We start from the raw sequence: 21,203 nt of genomic DNA, 5'->3' as shown, positions 1-21,203 counted from the left end.
CTCAAATGGGGTATTGCAGGATCTTTATCCTCTGTTTAGAATCTGTGAACTAATGAAACATTTTTGCAAGTGTTGACTTCCCAATCTCTATGGGTTTTTGTTGTAGTGGTTGTTGAGGGATGAACTCCAAGAAGGTAAATTCTACCTTCAGCTCAATGGCCTAGGGAAGCAGATCTCTGTCTCAGTAGCAATTTGTCAGTTCATTAGGAGATGCACACATCCTAGCTTCCTGCTTAATGGTTTTGAGAGGCTCCAAGGAGCAGTGGTAAAGTGATAAAGATACTGGTATATGGCTGGGTCAGAATGAAAATACCCATGGAAAGAAGCTCTGTCCAGACAGTGTTTTGAATGGCCGAAGCAAGGCATATGCTTCTGTGTTTCTGTGGATAGCTTCATACAAATGTCCAGCATTCATGGAAGCAGAGCTTTAGGACTGGAACTCTTAAGGTGTAAACATATTGTGTGGGAGTTTTGTGGACTTGAGATAACTATAGCTAAGGTCACATTTTCTCATGTGGACATCTAAAATATCCAAACCATCTAAAATACCCAAATATCTAAACCAAAGATTTTCATCATAATTATCAACTTTGGCTCCTCTGTAGGAATGATGACCATAGTATTGCTGTACCTGAGAGGGCTGTTAGAAATCAAATGGGTTGCTTAAGCATTATGAACTGAAAATACAATGCAATGAAGCATAGTTCTTTAAAATCCATAAATCTCAGCTGTGTATTTGTGCTGTCTTACGGACTTTGTCCACACTGTCCATTCAGCTGATAACCTTTTCTTTGTGGCCTTGCTCAAATCCCCTCTACCTTTACCTGGAGCTTGCACAGAACTCCAGCCTGCATCCAAACAGAAGTCCAGGGGTGTAGTTACACAGGATATAGAAGCTTTTGTTGTGAGCTCCTTCTGCCTGTGCTGGGAGACAGCTGTGCCCAGAAAGCCAGGGACTGTCAGCAGAGCAGCTCAGTCTGGTACTGAAAACCAGAGCAGATGGTGCCATCCCAAGTATAGCATTGCCCAGAAACCAAGTAGGTACAATAATAGTGAATTGTTGCATTATTTAGATGGATCCCAGGATCAGGGCTCTGCCCTTTTGTGTGTGTGTGTGTGTAGGAAATGTTTCCTAACTGATTTTAGGTGGAGTTGAGGGTGGATGAAGGTTCATCATACAGTAAGTGTGTAACTTAAGTTGAAGGTGGGTGTGTAGAACAAATATGGGCAGCTACAATTTTTGTCCTGTTTGCTCTAAGATGCTAAGATACAACTTCAAATGATGATTCTCATGTGTGACACAAGTAGTAAGCAGATTATCACCTTCTTTCTCTTGTTCTAAATCAACTTTCTTTTTCCTCATTTTTTTTCTCAACTGCACTTACTGTTTCATAAGCAGTAGTGAACAGCTTTTACTCTCAAATGTCTGCTCAGCAATTTCCAAGTGATTGGAAAGGCAGAAGATTTCTCAACTGCCCCTCACCACCTATCCATGGTGTTTTTTAGACAAGTATAATGTGTATTATTTTTAAGATTTCCTTTCTGACTGTGATTTTTATTTTGTGAGGTAATTCTGAACCAGTGGAAGACTTTGGGAATCTGAGTAATGCACAGTGCTTTTGATACTGCCTGGGTTCTGCCATTTGTGATATGCAGTTCCAGGAACTGAACCAAATGGGTCATTTTGTTGATTTTGTGTTACAGTCTTTATCTTGAAAGGTTTGTGATGTTGCACAAACATGTGTCTGTTTCTCCCCTTCCCAGATGTTGTGTGAGATCAGCTCAAAATGACCAGCTGTATCTGTACCATCCTCAAAGTCTGTTTTAAAATTGTTAATATTTTAAAATGTGATTGTTTCCTATTCTGTGTTCTCATCTATATACAAATAGCATGTTGTAGCCCTCATTAATCAAAATGACACTTTCTACACCCTCAAGTGTTTTCACATTTGCACATGAAGTGTGTTCCCAAAAGTCTGTGCTGCCTGATTGATCTCTGCATTGTACACTTTTCAGACCTATGTGTCTAAAGCTGGCTGAAAAGACACAAAGGTTGACTTCTAATGTGATTTCTTTAATCTTCTTTTGCAGAATTAGTATTACAAACCATGTAGAAAATCTTTCCAAGTTTGCTTTTTGCACGAAGCTTGGCACAGGCACGAAGGACCACATCCCATCTTACGCTGGGAAACACGCTTCTTGCTGCCAAAAAAAAAGGTGTTAGGAGACACTGCTGTTTGGGAAAGTGTGTATGAGAAATAAGGCTGTTAAAAACTGAGGAAAAGAAAGCAAAACATCCTCCAAAGTACAGACTTGCCCCACTGACTGTGCAGATACTGCTCTTTCTAGGGCTCCCCTCCCCAAGGAGTGCCATGGAGGAGGATTTAAATTCAGTAACTTGTTTGCTGGTAAGAGCACAGATGACTACTCATGTCAAGACTTCCATGTATGTATATATAAACCAGACAAAGACTGCCTAAGGGAATGGGAAGGAGCTGAAAGCCTTTTCTAAGCTTAAAGAACTGTGGAGCATATAGAAAACTCCCATTCATCCTTTGTTTTCTATCCACTGTACATCCCCAAGGCTGTGGGAATGGGAGTGTATGCAGGGCTTGGGCAGGAATTGGAGTTTAGTACTCTTTTCTAAAATATTTCACAGGGGTTCAGGCATGTCTGACCCCTGGAGGCACCTCCAGGTCTTCACAGAAGGGGTGATGCTATTATCTGACACCTTCTGCCTACATGGCATGCGTGAAACACACAGCCAGTTTTACTGCAGCTCGTACTTGACTGAAGACTCTCAAAGAATTTGCAGAATTTCCTTTCCATTTTTTTATGGCCCAAGCATGGGTATTTCTCTTGTCTAGCTCAGTGGTTGGCCTGTCTGAAGATTTTAGTAAAAGAACTATCACCAAGAAAGTGCATGGTGGAAAAATTTTGCCCTCTCCATCCCAGAAGTATAAAGCATAGGTAGAATACCAGAATTTGAGGAAAAGTACTTACTAATTTAAGTTCTCAACATTTACAAGTTTTTATTGTCTTGTCCTGGAAGAGACAGTTATTTTACATCACACTTATGGACAGGACTAAGGTCTTTAAGAGTGGATAATTTAGTTTTTGGAGTGGGAATTGCATAGCATGAGGAGAAGAAGCATCTTGACATTTCTTGTCTTGAGTGTGGACCCAAGTGCTGTATGCATGAGAGGGAAAAAAACAACTGTATGAACCTATGCTGGTGTTCCTGGAGGGAAAGGGAGATCTTGATTTAGGGTCAGAGCTCATTAGGGGTTAGAAAACACTAAATTTCAGGTTGTTGTTTACCAGTATTAATGAGTAGTGATGGAAGCGTTTGTCTTTTGACTGTTTTGTAAGCCGCACCAGTTTGACAGGACTTGCCTTGCCTGTAGCCTCATAGGAGACTCGAAGCTCACCTACAAGTGTCAGGTTGGTTTGGGCATCCAAAAGCATACTCAAGAGTTTCACCTGCATGTACACGGCTTACAGAGATCAAATAGCGCAAACCTCCCCTCTCCCCTCGAAAGCCTCCAAGAACATATGCCCTTGTTTTCATGGCAATGCCCGATGCGTGACCCTCCCCGGCTCGGGCTCGGCTCTCCCTCGCAAACCATGAGACGGCAGCAGGACTCGCTAGCAGGACGTTGGACATTTCATTTCCCTGTTGCTCCCCGTTCAGAGCGGCACGCGGGAAGCAGCTGCTCTGCTTTCCCGGAGGTGCGAAGCCGCCGCTCGGTCCGCCCCGCGCCCGTTCCCTCTTGTCCGTAGGGCGGCGGCGGGAGGCGATGGCGTGGGAATCAGGTGATGGTGCGGACAGTGATGGTGCGGGCAGCAGGCGCTGAGGCGGACCTAAGAAAGTTTGTCGGTGCCCGAGGGCGAGTTTCACGTGTGAGCGGCGGGGGCCGTCGGGGCTGCCCGTGCCGGCCGCGCTGCGGAGAGCGGGCGGGCGTTGCCGGGCTGCGCTCAGCGGGTGCCGGAGCCGCGCCGCGTCCGCGGGGGCCGGGCCGGGCCGGGGGGGAAGGGGCGTCGCCATCTGCTGTTAATTCCCCGGTCATTGGATTAGTAACCCGCGGTGATGAGATCAGCGGGATCGGCTTTCGCGAGGGGGCTCGGCGCTCGCCGCGCTGCCCAGCTGCGCTGGCTCTCGCATGCGGCGGCGGCGGGCGGCCCAGGGGGAGGCAGCGCGCACAAAGCCCGGTAGCCGCCGCAGGCCGCCGCCCCCGGGCACCGGGCGGGGCTCCCGGGCGGCCCGGCCGAACCGAGCGCAGCCCAGCCGAGCCCCACAGCCCCCCGGGCGCCGCGCCCGCCCCGGCCCGGGCCGCGGCGCCTCCCGGCTGCCCCCGGCTGCTCCCGCCTCCCTCCCCGGGGCAGCGGCTCGTCCCGGCGCGGCGGCGCCCGCGGGAAGGCGGCGGCCGGAGCAGCCTCTCCGGGCGCGGGGCACACGCGCTCCAGCGGGCGCGGCGGCGGCTCCCGAGTTTGTTTCCTTGGGATTCGCGTCTCTTCCCCGGGATTCCCTTCCCTGCCGGCGTAGCGGATCGGTGGCGGTGCTGTGCTGGGGGTTTATGGTAAGTTTGCCGTGGGTGAATTTTTCAGTTCGTGAGAATACTGTGTTTTGTTGCACAGTGTATAGAGACGCGGTTGTTTTGGTGTTTTTTTTTTCTTTAAATAGTGCTGGTTTTCAAGCTGCTGTTTAAAAAAATACACTTGTGAACTGTTTTCTAGTTTATAACGAAATGGTTTACAATAGAAAATACTTTCACGAGCTATATAAGAGAATTACTTAGAGATGTTGGATCACTGTAGAGATTTACGTTTCTTATAAGCAGAATTTATCTGACTTTGCGCTGGTGAAAGCAAACCTTCTTGCCTAATGATTACCACAAGCTAATGTTTTACAGTGGTTACTTGGTGCTTTTTCAGGCAGTAAAAACCAGACCTCAGTTCAACTGTTTAGACGGATCTGAAATACTAAACGGTCTCCTCCGTAAGAGTAAGAGGCAAGCTGAACCTTTGTCAAGACAAGCCTGAATTTGTATGCGAGACTTGTGTTTCAACAAAGGAAGGTATTGACTGAATTTGCCCTCACGTTACTTGTGCGAACTCGGAGCCAGGCAGTGGGGTTTGCTGTCGCTGGTAAGAAGCTGTTCCTGCAGAAGGGCAGGGGAGCTGAACGCTGCCCTCGCAGCCCCCATTCATTCCTGGAGAGACTTCGGCGTTGATGTGGCAGCGTTCGTGCTGGCAGCGAATAATTTTTATTTCTTTGTGCCCAGGACTTAGTGTGTAGACTGCTACAGGGTGGGAAGTGTCCTATATAGAGAGACGGCCAGCTACCACTTCAGCTGCTGGTTTGATGTAGGCTACAGCCCTTCGGTGTTTAAGTCATACCTGATCTTTTCACAGTGCTCTGTTTGCCTTCCGGTGACAGAAGCAATCCGTGATAAGGTATCTCCATGTTGCAAAAGAGCTTATCAGGAGAAAAAACAGCCCAAAGAGTTACTATTGATGCTTGTGGCTGAAACTGGCCTAACTTGTGCAGTATATCTTGAAGGATGCTACATTTTTAATGTTGTTTCTGTAACTAAAGGAGCCCGTCAGGGATGTGAATATCAAATTGCTTTTGGATTATTTGGTGCTGCTGACAGAGAAATGCCAGATACCGTATGTTCTCTTAACAACAAGCTGAAGTTTTATAACTGGCCTTAGTCATGTAAGTCTGGTTTCCTTGGTAGCTAATGTGCCTCAGTGTCTTGCTGGTGACTCTGGATGTCCTTGGATGACTGTCCGGTGCCTCAGTGTCCCTGCCAGGACTGAAGGGAGGCCCTGTACTTCTCTGCATGACAAAGATGATCAAACTTCACAGCTCCGTGCTTTGCTGGGGCCCTCATGTGGGTGTTGCTCTGGAAGGACAGACTGGTGCTGGTAGGCTTGGAGAACCCTGTGTTCACACCCATACCATCCTGCCAGAGTGTTTGTCTTTGCAAATGTCACTGCAGCCAGATTTGAAACACTGGGTTTCCTGCTGAACAGGCTCTGGGGCTTGGGAATAATGAAGCAGTGCCACCTTTTTGCCAGGAGCTTTTCAGAGTTGTGAGAGGTTTTGTTTTGTTTGTTTTTTAATAGAAGCATGAACCCCTCCAGGAGAATTACTAATTGGATATTTTGTTTCTTGAAACAACCAGAACTTTTAATTTTTTGTTTGACTAAATTACGGCCATCTTTGACTCATGCTTGTGCAGCATAGGAACTTCTGAATGATGGGCCATCTCTCCTGTAACTCCACAAGCAGCACCTCATTAACTTGTCAGGCTTCATTGTTGCTGTGTAAACTTCTGTAATGGATTTTCCATGTACCAAGAAAAATTCAAGGAAGCTATTCGTGTCTCTTTTTCCTTCACAATCACTGTTTGCCTGTCTTCTGTGTATAGGACACTGACTTCTTCTTGTGGGAAGGAAGATAATTTTCACAGTGGCATTTGGTGCCATATTACAGGAATCCCATTTGATGGTTACTTTGAGTTGGCTTCTTTTAATTGAGACATCTGGAGAGTTTTTCTTTGAGGAGCTGTTTTCCTTGCACATTCGAGACATGATGACAGCAACCAAAGAAGAAGGCATGGTGTGGTTTTCTGAGATGTTAATTGTTAAAAACACTTGGCTAAACTGAAGAGCAACATCGTGCTAGATACTCAGTTAATTGTCCCATCCCCATAGTTCTTCATGGCCAAGAAGAGGAGGGTGAAAAGAGGGATGCCTTTATCAGATTTAAGTTCTGTAAGCCATGCTGTGTTTTAGCTGTCTGCTCTGTTCAGCCTGCTTGGCTTCTCACTGCTGCTACACTGACATCTTCTGCTCAATTCCTTTTGTGCTGGGGCAACATCAGTGCACATTTGACATTCTTAAAGTGGTAAATCCAAAGCTGAATAGTGGTAATGCAGAGTCGCCTTGACACTCACTTCTGTTTACTCTATCAGTTATTGAGGATAAATGCACTCTTCTTCATAGAATATCCTTATAAAGAAAATCTAGATGCATTTTCTTCTTAGTAGGTTTCTCAGGATGGAGGATGGACATAAATGTTGCTGGACTTCATGCATCCTGAAGAGACTGATGGTAGAGGGGAATGGAGGTGGTACTGCAGGGGTGCCTGCCTTCCTGATGCTATCCAGGAAGCAAACCTTGGGTTCCATGCTGGCAGCCCTCTGTTTAGATGGATGCAGCTAACTTAGTGTAGTATCCCCGAGCTCTGTCAAGGCAGTTTGCAACTGGAGGCTAGTGGAGATACATAGATGTTGCCTTGGGAATTTAAAGTATTTATTAAACCAGCATAATCATTTTCTGTGATGAAGGCATTGCTTAAACCTGCCCATTGAACAGTTAAGCAAGTTTTTGAAGTCAAAACTCTATATAAAGTTGCTATGTGTAGATAAATACTTGCTAATAATTTTGGAAGTTAGTTTTGTTGGACTTAATGTTTGAAAATAAACATGTGCTGTGGGTTGAAACTTGCCAGACCAGATAGCTACCTCGCCCCCGTGTGTTTTTCAGGGGGTTGTGTACTTGCTGGTGAATCTTGTCGCTCCCTGCAGCACACACAGCCTTCAGGGCTGACTTTAAGCTGGCGTTGTAACATGTAACTTAGGCATCCCAGAGCTCTCTTAGCTGACATGCAGTTGTGCTGTAGGATAAGATGTTAAGGCATCACATGCTTCCTGGAAGAGCAGTTCATGTCTTCAGACTTCTTTAACTTCAGTCAACTTATGCTCAGAGTGGTTATGGGGATTGGTTGGTGAATTTTGCATATTGGCTTTGAAAAGGTACATGTGCATCACTAACACTGGTGCTAAACTGCAAATATACTGGAGAGTGCTACTCCAAAAGGGCTGAATGCACAGTTTACTGATAACTTTCTCAAAGAACAACAGTTTGTTATTTTGTTCCAGTGTCCGAGCTACTGTTTCTTGAAGACAGCAGTGCAGTGTGCTTGACTTGTGTTCCCTCAAGGGTTAAAGTATTTGAAATGGTGGGTGCTGTCTGAATCCAGTTTTCAGGTGATGTCTGGAATGATGTCAGGAAATTCCTCTCCTTTGCCTCAGCTGCTTGTGCAGCTCCACAGCCCACAGTCTTTTAGATTGGATGGTGATAAAATTAGGTTTGGAGTTTGTTGTTTTGGTTTTTTTTTCAATGTTTGGAAAGCTGACAGTATAATCAGTGTCATTCACAACCTATAAAGGAAAAATCCTTGCCCTAAAGAGATTTAATTTTAAAGCAAAGCTTAAAGAAAACAGTGTGTCCCAGTAACCTTGGTGGCAGTGTGGAAAAATGCATCAAAGAGGAGTGCAAGAAAATGTGGCTTATGTTTTGGGAGCAGTGCTGGTTAAGAGAGATCAGTGCTCACAGCATGCCATGACTTTGGGCTAAGAGCTGCAGTTGCAATTTGACTGGCAATAACTGATTAAAACTTGATGGCTCTATTTTGGCTACCTCTGCTCTATTTAGTGGGTCTGCCCATCAGGAGTGCTGGGTAGGGCTCACTACTTTCCTTACTTAGGCTTCTTTTCTGCCAAAAATGGAGTAGCGTCAGGTACAAATATTTTGAAATGTACATATGTGTATATTTATATTTTTTGGAGGTGGTGGTGGTGGTGATGTCTTTTCTAAGACCTTTACCTCAGAGTGTGCAGGACCTAATTTACGTAGCAATTGAAATGCAGAATTTTAACATGATTTGCTGTGGTTTGGCCATAACAATGAAGGACATGAGGACTGTTTCCCTCCATAGTAAGAGGTGAAGTGCCTGGCCTAAACTGTGGGTGCTCTCTGACCTAAATCTGTTCATATTGAAGGCATTTTAACTTAGACCAATGCAGAGCAGCATTGTGTATAATTTTTTGCTTCTCTATGCTTATTTTGTGTATCTTTGGTTTGAAGATCATGGGGTAATCCTGCTCATGGCTGGTGTCAGATGACAGGTTTTATTGTGTTGCACTGCAGAGTGCGGGTGACTTAGCAACTTTATCTTCGAGGATTTGTCAGAGGCTGAAGTGACAAGTACGCTTTGGTGTGCAGCAAGAAGCTCAGCAGTGTATGAAATCCATCTTGGAGCTGATTGCAAGCTCATTCTTTCAGAGCCATGCAGCAGACTTCTTAGTTGAGTTTGCCTTCTTAATTTAAACACCCATTTCCACAAGTCTATTCTTATACTGCCTTTCTCATTCTACCCTTTTGCCAAAGCCTGGTGTGCTCTTGTCTGTTGTTGTGCCTTTCTGTGGTAACAGCTCCTAAAGGAGATTTTGCAGAGATTTTGAGAGAGACAAGATGGGGCATATTTGCTCTGTCTTGGCAGGAGAATGAGGATTTCCTTCCCGAAGAAACAGGTCCGTGCCTTGGGATCTAATCACAGTCCAGAATGCAGCAGCTCATCTCCTGAAACCTCCCCTTGCTGGGGTAGGGAGCTGCTGAGGGACCTTCCCGTGGAGTGGCAGGACAGCTTGGGATTCCTTTTGTCTCCAGGCAGCAGGAGGGAACTGTTGGCTGCTGACTTTGCAGTTGTATTTTTTCAGTAGTTTTTCTGCTTGATACCTGAATATGGCCCAGCTCTGTGTGAGAGGGAAAGCGAGGCCTGTACCCAGAGACCATTCAAGCTCCTTCTACACCTGGTAGCAGCAGCAGCAACAACCTCATGTACCCTTGGTTAAAAAAAGGTGTCCCTTCAATGTTTAAAAATCAACCTAGTTAGAATTGCTTTTTAAAGGGGGCATTAATCATATGAGAGCACTTGCATGGCTTTAGGCATGGACAAAGGGGGGATTTTTCAAATCTGATGAAAAGTTTAGGTACTCAATTGTCATTTCATTTTAGCTGCTTCTCCTCTCTCTTCCTCAAATGAATGCAGAAATAAATTGCCTCTAGTAAAAGGATACATTTTTTTCATTAGATATTGGAGATCATAATTTTAAAAGAAAGTCTTGTTGCATAAAGCTACATTTTACACTGAGAATGTGATATCCAAACAAATTACTAAGTGGGGCTTGTAGGCATAGTCATGATCTATGTATTGGGGTTCGTCTTTTTTCTTTAAGAATATTATAACAAATAATTTTATAAGGGAAGGATGAAAATAGCTTGAAAGAGAGTTGGCCATTGTTGTCTTGAAAAACTGAACTAATTCTCCAAAATCTTGAGCTTATTTCCTAATTTAGTTCTTTAATTTTGTGTGGCTTCTATTATGAAATAATAAATGCACAATGTTGTCAACAAGGACTGTATTACTTCCCAGGTGAGAAAATGCCATGACAGTCAAATCTATGTATAGTCAAGGAAATAGCTGGTTTAAGTGGTGGAAAAAGGCAATTTTGAACTTTGAGCTAGCAAAACTATACAAGGTTTCTTGTTTTGAGAATTACTTTAAGGGTAGTTTGGACACACAGAGTAACCTGGGAGCCAGTACTGGTACTTTTGAAACTTTTTTCCAAGTTAATTGTTTTAGACTCCATTTCTAGAATAAGCTCTGCTCTGTTCCTCACCAAAGGTTGTCATGTGCTTTGGACAGCAGAATCATTATAGTATAAGGAAATGAATGGTTGCTTTAAAATAAAGTTTAAATGTTAATTTGTTTATGCTTACGTTCTATGCTTAGTGATGTCATTGCATATTATTTTGTAGTGTGTCCTGTATTTGACTTCATTTATGTTGGCTCTAGTTACAAAAGGTCCAAAAATTCAGTATAGCTGATGTGGGGATTTAAGAGTTAAAATTGCAACTTGGTCCTTATGGTATTGTTTGTGTTATTTTCTGGCTGAGACACTTTAGTTGAGGTTAAAAAAAGCCCATTAAAATTAAATTTAACTAGTCCATTTGTTTGGTTATCTTGAAAGTTTATCCTAATTTAACTTGTAAAAAGATGTAGATGTTTTTCTGATTTGTGTAACATATTTACATGGGGAATTGAGTATCACTAATCTACTTGGGTTTAAATTGAGGATCTCAGTGTGTGATACAAGCACATACTGAACTCTTTCAAAGACTGAACATATTTTGAGGCTCCAGCCAATTCCCTTGGGCAGGGCTATTGTTTTATCCTTTGCCCAGGAAAGAAGGAACCAGCAAGTGAGCGCACCTTTGGGCAGGTGTTAAACCTGAGACTACTGAGAAATTAAATTCTGACCTTCGATGTTTTCATACCATGCTTGAGTGAAATCTCTGTCTGTGGGAGTGCAGGTGGTTATTTTGGGGGTCTGACCCCACAAGGAGGTCTAGGTGCATTATGTCATCCTTCCTTCAAAAACTGCGATGCAGCAGAAGGCAGTCAAAATGCTGTTTTCCTTGTTGCTGGAAACTGTTGTCGGGTGTTTCAGAGATGACAGAAGTTGTTTGAACTGAAGATGATGACACATCAGAGTGTATAAAAGACAGGAACATTGCCATCCCGACCTTGTTTTGACTGAGTTGCTGCATATTAGTGCTACATCTGGTTCGTGCCAGCACCTGACTGTCCCTGCCCTTGCGTCCCATCAGTCTCCGATGCTGTTAACATCTGGGTGATACCTTCTGTGATATTCTCACTTCTAATTCAGAGTGTACTGATCATTTGCTAAATATTTATACAGTCCTTTGGTTTTGATGTTGCAAGATAAAAAGGGTGGGTTTTCTATTATCTTTTGTATTCAAAGGCAAATAATGTATTGAAGCTTTTGATTATTTAAAATATTATAACATAAAATGAAGAAGTCCCTTTGTACTTCGGTCAGTGCTGATGTAACTGTTTCCAGTAGTCTAGAAAACCTTACACACAGTTCATTGATGGCTTGTTTAGACTAAGATGCAGCTTTGTAAGTGCAGTGATCGTCTACCAACGATGCGAGAACGTGCTCCGGAAGGATTTGTTACAACGTGTTTGGCATCTTATCCTTTGAGGTTTAAATAGAACAAGATACATTACACATGCATGAGCATGAGGCCTGGAATTTGTACTCGTTGCTTTTAAGTTTTTAGTGTTCATTTTAATGGTATTTGAAGCCAAGTGTGTGGGTGGAGAGAAGGAAGAGAGGTTCGCATGTGAGATGTCTCTTGATAGCCATTCACTAAAGTGTGGAGGTAGCGGGAGCAGGGAAAGAGAGGGGCATTCAGCAGTACAAGTTCTTGAAGGTGCACCTGGAGAAAAGGTGATTAATTTGTCAAAGGGACTAAGCCTAAGTATTTGTCAGGATTTAAAAATGAAACAGGGAGTGAAAATAGACTTCTTAGGCAGGGTGCACATGTCAGAAACTGTCAGAGTTGATGGAAGATCTTTCTCTGATGCTCTAACTCCTGTGAGGAGTCACCACTGAGGTGGTAACTACCTCCCCTCACCTCGCTAAGCTGCAGTCAGATGGGAGAAAGTGCATGAGGCTGCTGCCCTGAATTCATGTCTAGGGATATAGTGGTCTTTCAGTTTACAATTTTTTTTTTCAGAGAGCCACCTCCAGCATTGATAACTGGCTCACATTTCCTGCTCTTAGACCCTGTAACAAGAATTAACAGCTTGTTTTTACTCTAATACACCTCTTTCTAGCAATGCTGAATAATAGTGCAAGGGAAGAAAAAAATCCATACTTGCTGGGTCGTCAGAGTTTGACTGCTGGAAAAAGACACTGAAGGGAAATTCAAGCTGAAATGTAGCAACACTCCAGGGATGTGAGAGTGACTGATGAGCTTACTTTTACTGCTGTACCCCATCCACATCCTGCTAATAGAGGACCTGGGAGCAGGACCCGTTCCTGACTGCAGAAGCCAACCCTCTCCCTTTACTCCCTTTATTTTCAGACTTAGTTTTCCCTGTGGAAAAATACTTTGGAACTTGGGGAGCTATGCCCAAGGTTGGGCAGAAAAGTGAATAAGTAGCAATTGCTGCCTGGTGTGCACTCACTTGGGGATGAGCAGAGATTGTTTCACCCTGTAGCAGGAGCTTGGTGTGATCAGCTGGTTTTGTTGTTGGTATAATGTAATTCCAGTGTGTGGAGTCCTGACATCATGTTTGCTTCTGTGAATAGATGAACATAGTGAATTAATGCAGAGATGTTTTTCTTTTTCTTTTGACTGTTGAAAAAAATGGGAAACCCACTGGCTAAACCTGGCATCTAAATTTAGACATCTGAATTAGCAATGCAGGAAGCAGCAGCACAGCAAGAAGCTCAGTTCCTCTGGAGCACTGCTGGCTGGTAGTATAGACTCTTTGGGCACTTAATGGCTGCAGGCATCTCTTGCCACTTCTTGTGAAAAACGTGTGTGGGATACTTCCTCTGGATAATACTTAGGCAAAGGCCAAACTGTCAGTTTAATACAACTTTCATCAGAGTTTCCAATGAAGTGGTCTTCACAAGGGATATTTTGCTTGTAGTTTTTTGGGGTCTGAATATTTGCATAATGTGGGTTTTGCTTCCACTGCTGTTCTGTGTTTGATTTCTGTAGTGGTAAGAAATGTGGTATGCTGAAATCAAAGCTGAGCATGATAGTCCATTGTAGAAATACGATTCTAAGGGAAAATCCAAGCAGTTACTTTATTAAAGCAAGGATGTGTGGGTTGTTGGTCTTGCTGGAATTCAGTTCATCTGTTTAGGTCTCATAGTACAAGAAAAAAATTTATTACATGTAATAATTAGCTTTTGAAATAAAGGGGATTATCTTTCATTTTAATCACTCTGCCTTAATAGCAGGCAAGAAAAATCACTGTTTTGTAGGAGTCCTAATTCTGTTCTCAGTGTTTTCTAGAATGACATTTTAATTGAATTTTATATTTATGGAACTGATACTTAAAACCTGTCATCCTTGTGGGGTTTTACCTGTTTGCCCACTGTACATTAATCAGTTGTAGTTTTAAAGAGGGTAAGCTTCTGTCCTGCTTGTCTTGCCAAACAAAAGTTCTGTAAGCAATTCAGAGAATTATTACTTCTATGGGCCATTTTTAACATTCAGCTCTAATATTCAGCTACATTTCTCTTGTTAGCACAAGGCATTATATACATGTTCATATCCAGTATGTGAACAGCTTGTAAATAAATTACAAAAGTAGGTTTAAATTTCATGCCTATACTTAGGAAAACTAATGGATGGTAATCAGTGTAATGGCTGATGATAGATTGTGCTGTGCCAGCAGGGGAACTGGTGCCCAGAAAAAGTAACACCAGATCAGGAATGGCTAGAGACTGGTTGGTGAATGTGTTCTCCTCCAGATGCTTTTTTAATTCCTTCAATTAACTTGATTAAGCAGCTTAGCTTAAGTAAGCAGAATTTGTGACTTGGAAGTTGTCCCGTGTAGTATTTTCCCATTGCCTTAGGAATTAATTCCTTCAGTGCTGTCTGTGTAAAGCAGGCAGCCTTGGTTGTTCCTGTGTCTTGCACAGACATGAGGTGCTGTATGCTTAGTATGAGAGGCACACACAGGGGTGGGTTTTTCGTCTCTGCAATTGGTTCCTGGCAGAAGTCATAAATCACAGTGATTTCTGCACAGTGCAATTGAATGGAGCCTGACTACCTTATTTTTTATTGGTATTGAGAGTTCCCCCCCTGCTTAGATCACTCTGACTCCTTTGTCAGCAGAGCAGAACGTGCCCTCTGTGTTTCCGAGCTGGGCCCTGTAGTGCAGGGTCAGCTCTGAATGCCATCCTCTGGTACCTGGGCTAGGCAGCTGGAGTATCCTTGGCAGGGCAGTGACTGGGTAGATTTTAGGCCTGGGATTCTTTGCTCAAGAGCACACTGTGCTGTTTTCCAGTTACAGCCCTTTAAGGTGCATTTTCCTATTGCTCCTGGGGGTCTGTTTTGGCTGCAGCTGTGGCACAGTTCACCAAGGACCTTCCCTCCAAATACTCACCAGTCAAGTGGCTGCTCTTGTATTCTTCTGACCACTGTTTTAAGGTAGTGGTTCCCAAGCAAGGGACTTCTTTGGAATATAATTAGATTTCCTAATTGTATCACCAGTGTCCTTACCAGGTAACCTGGTGCATTCTCTTTCCTACCCAAAGGTTTTATCCTCACAGCACATGTCATTAGGTAGGGAATAGGAGTAGAGATGTTAAATAGGGAATTAGGTGGTAGCACAGAGTTCTTGTCCATCTGTTTGCTTTCCTCATCTACTTCCTTTCCAATGAGGATGGTAGTTATATTATGGTATCCTGTATTTTTCAGAGCACAGAAAAGTGGCCTCAGATGGCACCAATTTCTGTGTATCCTGCAGACCCTGATGGTACTGGGGAACCCACCCATTAGCTCTGACTGCAGCACCAAAAGGATTGACTGATGAGTATTGAGGCAGCCCAGAGCTCTGCAAGGCTCAGCTCTCATGTTTCCAGCTGCTGCCTCAACAAACTGTTGATTTCCAAATTGTAGGCCTTTCATTTTGGTTATGGCTTGCAGCTTTTTGTATAAACACAAGTATTTCTGCAGTATCAGAAGCTGCAGTGACTCACACAGATTGTCATTAAATCCATGCAGTATCTTCACAAATTGGGATCTGTGTATATAAGTGTTTTGGGGTTTTATCCTTAAGAGAACTTCAGAGAGGAGCCTGACACTACATCTATATTTTCTGCTGCTCTTTATTACACTTTGTTAATCAGAAGTGATGGTGTGTTTTGATACTTACTCATGATTCTAGATGGGGATTGAACCAGGTATCTGCTACCTAATGAAAGGTGAGGGCTGAGTGTGCTTCCATGATCCCTCTCTTCCTTGTAGTGCCAGGTGGGGAGGTAAATGTCTTAAAAGGGTTCTAAAAAGAAAAGTAAAGTTTGAAGCCACATGTGGCTTCCCAGTATTAAAGAAGCTGAGAATGGAATGTACAGGGAAAGAAGGAGGGGAAGGGATGAAAAGGAAAGGGAAACTGGAAAGACTGGGATTGTAACAAAAAGCCCTTTGCCCTAAATTTGAGATGCAGATGATATGTAGGGTGATTGAATGTATTTTTCTTTTTCATTCCTGTCTTCACAGTGGAGGAGGATTTCTGTTCATGGCAGATTCTTCGGGTAGTTAGAAGCATTATTCAACTTCTGGGTTTTAACACTCCACTAAACTTCCATAGTGTGTAAATTACTTTCTTCAAACTTGTCTCCATTTTTGATCTATTTGCTGTAAACTGTAACAGAGTTCCTGCTAAATATGAAAATGCACAACTGCTCTTGATCCCATGATTGCAGCAGCAATTTCTGTGTCTGCACAGCGCTTTGCGGAAAAGTGTATGTAATTTTTTCAGTTGAAAGAATGGCTGGAATTTAAACACCCTCAGATTTTTATTATCTTTAGATACTTTTTTTTTCTTAATCTATTGGCCAAAAGGTTTATTTTCCTCCTCTGAAATAGTTATTTATAATGTTTGTGCAGTATCCCACATGGTTTTACATTCAACAGAGTGGTGTGGTTTGTATGTGACTTCCAAGTCTTTTCTAGTAGAAGATTGGGAGATTTAGATGATGTCTTGAAGATTCTTTGCAACAATATCAAATATGGGGATTTTCTACAAAGATAAATTGGAACACTTATTTCAGTGGCAGTACACCTAAAGATTAATATTAATATATTTCTATTGTCATGAAAATTTGCATCCTTGTGCACTTTTCTTCCAAACAACTTTCAGTTCCCCCCCCCCCCCCCTTTTCACAAAATGTATTAAAGAATGAAATAAAGTTAGTAATTAATTGTTACAAATAAAGTGGCAGTTAAAAGAAAATTCCCTGTGGAAGACTGCTTAGCAGGGGGGAACTAGAGTGTGAAGTTATTTTGAGAAATACAGACCTTGCGTTAGAGCTTATAGAGCACAGTCTGTGTTGAGACTCCTGTAGGCAGGCACAAAGCTGATTTATTTTTATCCATACCTCTATTAGGAAATGTAGTGTGGGTTTTTAAAAGTACTTTCCTGAGTCAAAAATACCTATAATTGTTGGCACTTGTAATACAAAATTCTTTGAGGATGTAAATTGTTAGGTTAATAGTAGAAGATTACTCAGAGTAGCAACTTCTTTCACCATGGCTTTTCCTAGTTGAAGGCCCTCTCTGACACTGCAAAGTCTGTGATATGTTAGACCAGTATTTGTTTGAAAAGGCAACCTTTCCCCTTAATGTGGCTCTAGGACAGTGAAAGATCCAGAAAGAAAATACATTCCAAATAGCCACTGGTGATAGCCAGTGTGACTTCACTAAGCGCAGATTGTACCTGGCAAATTTGGTGACCTACGATGAGATTATGGCATTGGTGGATCAGGGAAAGGCAACTGATGTAATCTACCTGGATTTATGCAAAGCATCTAACACTGTCACACAAAACATCCTTGTCTCTAAACTGGAGAGGTGTAGATTAGCTGAATGGATCATTCAGTGGGTAAGGAATTGGCTGGGTGGCTGCCCAGAGAAGCTGTGGATGCTCCATTCCTGGAAGTGTTCAAGGCCAGGCTGGATGGGGTTTGAACAACCTGGTCTAGTGGAAGGTGTCCCTACCCATGGCAGGGGGGTTGGGATGAGATCACAGAGCCATAGAACAGGCTGATTTGGAAAAGACCTATCAGGATCACTGAGTCCAACTCCTGGCCCTGCACTGAAGCATTCCTAACAGTCACACCGTGTGCCTGAGTATTGTTCAAATACTTCCTGAACTCAGTCTTGATGGCTGTGACCACTTCCCTGGGGATCCTGTTCCAGTGCTAAACCACCCTCTGGGTGAAAAACATTTTCTGGATATCCAACCTAAACCAACCCCAGCTCAGCTTCATGGTGTTTCCTCAGGTCCTGATGATGTTTCAGGTCCCTTCCAACCCAAACCATTTTATGACCCACCATGCGAGACCCGTTCTGGGTTCTCATCGACGTGTCCTTTGTGTCTTCAGGGGAAGTCAGATTCTTGGCATGGGGACATAACTGTCTGTCATTCTTTAACTCCTTAAAGCCCTGTGGCCTTTCCCAGCCTCTGCTGGGTTACCAAGTGTCCTATTTCCTAAATTAATAGCAAACAGAAACGAAAATACTGTAAAATGGGAAAGCTTTTATGTGCGTAAGGAAAATCAATTTTGTTGCTTAGAGCTCAGGCAGTTTGTTTTTATGATATTACTTTCTCCATCATCCCCATTTGTCTGTGCAATTGTTCTCTACTGACAGATGGGCTTTAGCAGAGGCGTGTGTTTAAAACAAATGACATTCATTGCTGTTTCTTAAAAAATGCAGCGTTTTTTTGAGAAAACATTTATTTGTTTAACAGGAAGTTGGTTTGTGTTTTTGTTATCACTCCAAAGCTGAATGGAACGTCATTTGTTGCCTCACCTGGGAAATACAAAATCATCCATGCAATGTGATTTTGTGATGATGCTTTCTTAACATATGTAAAGTGTGTTTACTTAGTTTCTGTTCTTTTAAAGAAGAAACTGCAGAACTGATGAAGCGTTGCTTCCTGGTTTTGTCTCTTGTGGCTCACTTGACATGAAATCTTCAGGACACTTTGCCTGAAGCCAAAGCTTTGATGTGAGCTCATTCTCTTCAGAGTTTCTTGGCAAGATGTGAACTTGCAGCCCAGCCTGGTCTTCCATGTGATCACTTCCAGGATGTCTGTCCTCTGCTGTAGGAACACAGTTGTCTTTGAGCCTGTTGCTGTTCTGTCAGATTTGGCTGATGTGGCTATTGACTGAAGTAGCTGGGGGGAGAAAGGGTTAGGAGGGATGCAGATGGTGTGATTGTGTAAGCCTATTTTCCTATTAAACAAAAGAATACACTTTTGTTCAGGATCAAACTTGTTCTCATGTATTCATCTCCTACATGTTTGTGCAAGTACAATGGCTGGGTTCTCTCCAACCTTCCCCCCCCCTCTCCCTGTGCAGCCCTGAGTGGGGGGAATGGGCCTGACCCCTGCATGCATTTGTGTCTTCCATACAACAGATCACCCACAGTTTGTCCAAGACAGCCTTTTTTGGACATCTCTGCTACATCAGGCTGTTCAATTCACTGTAGGGGGGAGAATATCTTCAACTCTTGTCTGCTGTGTTTGGCCAGAGGCACAGTGTGCTTTTGTCACTGGAGTTTTGCAGCACTGCTGGAAATATTAAAGTCATCCAGGTCGTATCAGGAACTGCCTCTAACGGGCTGCTTCAGCAGGAACATCCAATGTGTTTGCTTCCTGCCCACCAACAGTGAGAGCATCTGACAGGCATTGTCTGAACACTGCTGCTTCAATCTGAAAGAGAATTAAACAAAGTAAGGCTTGGATGCAAATAAAGATGACAAAAGTATCCTGGTCATTCCAGAAGCATTGCAAATTTTCAGCTGATAGTGAATGTCTTTTTATAAATGATACAGAGGCACAGTACTAGAATCATCCACTGCAAAACAGACAGACAGGCACTGTGAGGGTGGAGCTATCTTTTGTAGCATCTGGCAAATCTCCAGCAGTTTTGTGATGCTGTAGATGCTTACAGAGCTGCGGCTAGTAGGTGTTCCTCCTTATGTTTACCAGGATACTCCCCCTAGAAAACCAGTTGCAGGCCTAGGCTCCCTCATGATTTACAAAGACTCACCAAACTTGGAAAACATTGACACAATCTGAGACTGAAGCTTGGGCCAAGAGGCTGGATTTTCACTACAACATGTTATTACAGTTTCAGTAACGTTTTGGTGAATGACTGTCAAGCTAGGGGAGCTCTTGTCTGTCTGATCATCCCTTTCTACCATCTGCAGACCATCCCTCAGTCTGCTCAGGGATCATCTCTGGCACGTTCCCTGGGATTTGCAACTGGCTAGACTGAGGAATGATGCTTTCCAGGAGTATTTTTCTCATCTATGACTTTCTAGCTTTTTCATTTTAAAGGCCAGCTGGCTTCACTGCACATTACAGCAAAGGGAACTGCAGCAAAAGAAAGGCAGCATGAAGGTGTTCAGCCGCATTTCAAGGCCATCATTTAATGGATGTTCTGGTTTTGAAATTGAAGCTGTAGGGGTATTGATCCTCTGCAAAGCTGTAGAGGTAAAATGTAAAATAAGTTGTCTAAAAAAAAGAAAAAGGAGTCTGGTGAAAAGTAGTAATGACTGGAGAGAAATTGCAATATTAAAACTTAATTATTCCTTGGGCTTTAAATCTCACGTGGTCTGACATCTATCGCTATTACTTGGTGAAGCACAGCTGAGCAGAAATGTAAAATGGCAAATGATCCTGTAAAATACAAAGTGGAGCTGAAAACATAATTTTCAATTTAGTGATAAGCCTTTTTTGTGTGTTAATTTGCTCTTTTAATATAAGCCTGACACTTGAATATTCAAACTGGCTACATCAGCCATTTGGGAATGACAGGAAGGTACGAGAAGAGTGGCTGAAGGATGGAAGATGAATGATTTTGTACCAGAGGAGTGAGGAAGATGTAAGCAGAAGCTCATGCCTGTGCTGAATTCAGACATAAAGTTCAGCTGTGGCCCTTAGGGCAGCTTGCAGTGACTGGAAATTTGCTCCATGGCTTGGGCTGCTGCCTAAATAGGTGGTTCTGCCTTTGAGCTTTTAAGTTTTTTTCTCTCTTTCATTTTACCAGAGTAAGTGTTTACATAACTGTCTGATATTCCACATGACAGAGCTTATCCACCTGAAAATACCCTGACAAAATATGATACTAGATTTTGCCTCCTTTAGTTTTCTGAAGCAGACGCATCTCAAGCCATTTGAATGCAGGTGGCTGAAGACAAAAGGGAGGAATGAATAGGAAGGGTGGTAGAAAAGGATGTAGCAGCTTGAACATCTGTAACATTATGGTAATTGTGGGATCACAGGGTGTTCCTGTTAAACACGCTGGAAGGAAAATAACTATTTCCTTTCAGGAACTTTAGAACTGAAATGGTGCTGTTTTTAAAAGTACTTACATAGTAAAAAGGGCAATTTTTGTTGTACTATATTACTATGTTTGTTTTTCAAGTCACATTGCTGTATTCTAACTGAGAAGTCATTACGCAAAAAACCTATTTACAGACTTCCAGTGTTTTTTGTCGTCTTTTATACTGCTTCAGAATATGTGTCTGCATCTAAATCCAACTTTCAATCTGAAAGAGGTGAATTCCAGAAACACATGCAGAGAGACGGAAGGCATAAAACCAACCCAAAACCTCAAGTCAGCTCAGTTCCAAAGTACAGTAGATGGAAGTATTTAAAAATATACATTCCACTGTATTCATTGCTACTCAGGATTCTTTCTGCATTCTTCATC

General features: G+C 42.9%; 1 protein-coding gene across 6 annotated transcripts in view; it reads left to right on the top strand.

Moving 5' to 3' along the window:
- The window catches only part of SPSB4 (splA/ryanodine receptor domain and SOCS box containing 4), a 163,439-nt gene that overhangs the window by 77,381 nt on the left and 64,855 nt on the right, over nt 1–21,203 (top strand). Inside the window, exon 1 of one of the 6 annotated variants that reach the window (XM_071566266.1) lies at nt 3,823–3,903. The exons of 2 other annotated variants lie outside the window; for them this stretch is intronic. The gene's annotated coding sequence lies outside the window, so the exon portion shown is untranslated. Of the gene's footprint in view, nt 1–3,822; nt 3,904–4,019; nt 4,581–5,052; nt 5,079–6,761; nt 6,787–21,203 lie in introns of those variants that run through there. 3 more of the 6 variants (XM_071566263.1, XM_071566265.1, XM_071566268.1) reach the window with 3 other exon arrangements.

This window comes from Pithys albifrons, chromosome 11 (genome assembly GCF_047495875.1).
Source record: "Pithys albifrons albifrons isolate INPA30051 chromosome 11, PitAlb_v1, whole genome shotgun sequence".
Classification (NCBI taxonomy): Eukaryota; Metazoa; Chordata; class Aves; order Passeriformes; family Thamnophilidae; genus Pithys; species Pithys albifrons.
This window is presented reverse-complemented; position numbering and strand designations above follow the sequence as displayed.